We start from the raw sequence: 4,038 nt of genomic DNA, 5'->3' as shown, positions 1-4,038 counted from the left end.
GACAGAGCTCACTTTGGTGGGGAACAAAGGCGCTCGCCAGCGCCATCTCCCCCGCCCATCCCCCAGCCAAAATCCCAAAGGGAACCGGTTCCTGCCAGGGAAATTGCTCGCTCCGCGCAAACACCCAACTCTGTGCTTCTGCAGAGCCAAACCTCCGGCAGCGGATCTGACTCCCTCCGGCTGCCACAGGGCCCCTCCTGAAGTGGATCACCTAAGGAGAAGCGAACTAAGCCTGCCCCCCCCTGCCGCCGTGCACCTTGCCTACCCACCTCAGCTAATACGCCAGATCCCCAGCATCACAAGCCTGGCAGTGTGCAAGTAGCCCAGACAGGCCACGCCACCCCACAGTGAATCCCGCCCCTAGGAGAGGGGAAGAGAAGGCACACACCAGTCTGACTGTGGCCCCAGCGGTGGGCTGGGGGCAGACATCAGGTCGGACTGCGGCCCCGCCCACCAACTCCAGTTATACACCACAGCACAAGGGAAGTGCCCTGCAGGTCCTCACCACACCAGGAACTATCCAAAATGACCAAGCGGAAGAATTCCCCTCAGAAGAATCTCCAGGAAATAACAACAGCTAATGAGCTGATCAAAAAGGATTTAAATAATATAACAGAAAGTGAATTTAGAATAATAGTCATAAAATTAATCGCTGGGCTTGAAAACAGTATACAGGACAGCAGAGAATCTCTTGCTACAGAGATCAAGGGACTAAGGAACAGTCACGAGGAGCTGAAAAACGCTTTAAATGAAATGCAAAACAAAATGGAAACCACCACGGCTCGGATGGAAGAGGCAGAGGAGAGAATAGGTGAACTAGAAGATAAAGTTATGGAAAAAGAGGAAGCTGAGAAAAAGAGAGATAAAAAAATCCAGGAGTATGAGGGGAAAATTAGAGAACTAAGTGATACACTAAAAAGAAATAATATACGCATAATTGGTATCCCAGAGGAGGAAGAGAGAGGGAAAGGTGCTGAAGGGGTACTTGAAGAAATTATAGCTGAGAACTTCCCTGAACTGGGGAAGGAAAAAGGCATTGAAATCCAAGAGGCACAGAGAACTCCCTTCAGACGTAACTTGAATCGACCTTCTGCACGACATATCATAGTGAAACTGGCAAAATACAAGGATAAAGAGAAAATTCTGAAAGCAGCAAGGGGTAAACGTGCCCTCACATATAAAGGGAGATCTATAAGACTCGTGACTGATCTCTCTTTTGAAACTTGGCAGGCCAGAAAGAATTGGCACGAGATTTTCAGTGTGCTAGACAGAAAAAATATGCAGCCGAGAATCCTTTATCCAGCAAGTCTGTCATTTAGAATAGAAGGAGAGAGAAAGGTCTTCCCAAACAAACAAAAACTGAAGGAATTTGTCACCACTAAACCAGCCCTACAAGAGATCCTAAGGGGGACCCTGTGAGACAAAGTACCAGAGACATCACTACAAGCATAAAACATGCAGACATCACAATGACTCTAAACCCGTATCTCTCTATAATAACACTGAATGTAAATGGATTAAATGCGCCAACCAAAAGACATAGGGTATCAGAATGGATAAAAAAACAAGACCCATCTATTTGCTGTCTACAAGAGACTCATTTTAGACCTGAGGACACCTTTAGATTCAGAGTGAGGGGATGGAGAACTATTTATCATGCTACTGGAAGTCAAAAGAAAGCTGGAGTAGCCATACTTATATCAGACAAACTAGACTTTAAATTAAAGGCTGTAACAAGAGATGAAGAAGGACATTATATAATAGTTACAGGGTCTATCCATCAGGAAGAGCTAACAATTATAAATGTCTATGCGCCGAATACCGGAGCCCCCAAATATATAAAACAATTACTCATAAACAGAAGCAACCTTATTGATAAGAATGTGGTAATTGCAGGGGACTTTAACACCCCACTTACAGAAATGGATAGATCATCTAGACACACGGTCAATAAAGAAACAAGGGCCCTGAATGAGACATTGGATCAGATGGACTTGACAGATATATTTATTTATTTATTTATTTATTTTTTCAATGTTTATTTACTTTTGGGACAGAGAGAGACAGAGCATGAACGGGGGAGGGGCAGAGAGAGAGGGAGACACAGAATCGGAAACAGGCTCCAGGCTCTGAGCCATCAGCCCAGAGCCTGACGCGGGGCTCGAACTCATGGACCGCGAGATCGTGACCTGGCTGAAGTCGGACGCTTAACCGACTGCGCCACCCAGGCGCCCCGTCAGATATATTTAGAACTCTGCATCCCAAAGCAACAGAATATACTTTCTTCTCGAGTGCACATGGAACATTCTCCAAGATAGATCATATACTGGGTCACAAAACAGCCCTTCATAAGTTTACAAGAATTGAAATTATACCATGCATACTTTCAGACCACAATGCTATGAAGCTTGAAATCAACCATAGGAAAAAGTCTGGAAAACCTCCAAAAGCATGGAAGTTAAAGAACACCCTACTAACGAATGAGTGGGTCAACCAGGCAATTAGAGAAGAAATTAAAAAATATATGGAAACAAACGAAAATGAAAATACAACAATCCAAACGCTTTGGGACGCAGCGAAGGCAGTCCTGAGAGGAAAATACATTGCAATCCAGGCCTATCTCAAGAAACAAGAAAAATCCCAAATACAAAATCTAACAGCACACCTAAAGGAAATAGAAGCAGAACAGCAAAGGCAGCCTAAACCCAGCAGAAGAAGAGAAATAATAAAGATCAGAGCAGAAATAAACAATATAGAATCTAAAAAAACTGTAGAGCAGATCAACGAAACCAAGAGTTGGTTTTTTGAAAAAATAAACAAAATTGACAAACCTCTAGCCAGGCTTCTCAAAAAGAAAAGGGAGATGACCCAAATAGATAAAATCATGAATGAAAATGGAATTATTACAACCAATCCCTCAGAAATACAAGCAATTATCAGGGAATACTATGAAAAATTATATGCCAACAAATTGGACAACCTGGAAGAAATGGACAAATTCCTGAACACCCACACTCTTCCAAAACTCAATCAGGAGGAAATAGAAAGCTTGAACAGACCCATAACCAGCGAAGAAATTGAATCGGTTATCAAAAATCTCCCAACAAATAAGAGTCCAGGACCAGATGGCTTCCCAGGGGAGTTCTACCAGACGTTTAAAGGAGAGATAATACCTATCCTTCTCAAGCTATTCCAAGAAATAGAAAGGGAAGGAAAACTTCCAGACTCATTCTATGAAGCCAGTATTACTTTGATTCCTAAACCAGACAGAGACCCAGTAAAAAAAGAGAACTACAGGCCAATATCCCTGATGAATATGGATGCAAAAATTCTCAATAAGATACTTGCAAATCGAATTCAACAACATATAAAAAGAATTATTCACCATGATCAAGTGGGATTCATTCCTGGGATGCAGGGCTGGTTCAACATTCGCAAATCAATCAACGTGATACATCACATTAACAAAAAAAAAAGAGAAGAACCATATGATCCTGTCAATCGATGCAGAAAAGGCCTTTGACAAAATCCAGCACCCTTTCTTAATAAAAACCCTTGAGAAAGTCGGGATAGAAGGAACATACTTAAAGATCATAAAAGCCATTTATGGGGCGCCTGGGTGGCGCAGTCGGTTAAGCGTCCGACTTCAGCCAGGTCACGATCTCGCGGTCCGTGAGTTCGAGCCCCGCATCGGGCTCTGTGCTGACTGCTCAGAGCCTGGAGCCTGTTTCCGATTCTGTGTCTCCCTCTCTCTCTGCCCCTCCCCTGTTCATGCTCTGTCTCTCTCTGTCCCAAAAATAAATAAACGTTGAAAAAAATTAAAAAAAAAAAGCCATTTATGAAAAGCCCACAGCTAACGTCATCCTCAATGGGGAAAAACTGAGAGCTTTTTCCCTGAGATCAGGAACATGACAGGGATGCCCACTCTCACTGCTGTTGTTTAACATAGTGCTGGAAGTTCTAGCATCAGCAATCAGACAACAAAAGGAAATCAAAGGCATCAAAATTGGCAAAGATGAAGTCAAGCTTTCGCTTTTT

This window comes from Lynx rufus, unplaced genomic scaffold, assembly GCF_022079265.1.
Source record: "Lynx rufus isolate CCGP_SWC_20201006 ecotype Redwood Valley unplaced genomic scaffold, mLynRuf1.p SCAF_1, whole genome shotgun sequence".
In the NCBI taxonomy this organism is placed as follows: domain Eukaryota; kingdom Metazoa; phylum Chordata; class Mammalia; order Carnivora; family Felidae; genus Lynx; species Lynx rufus.
The sequence above is the reverse complement of the archived record's forward strand: the minus strand, read 5'-3'. Positions refer to the sequence as shown.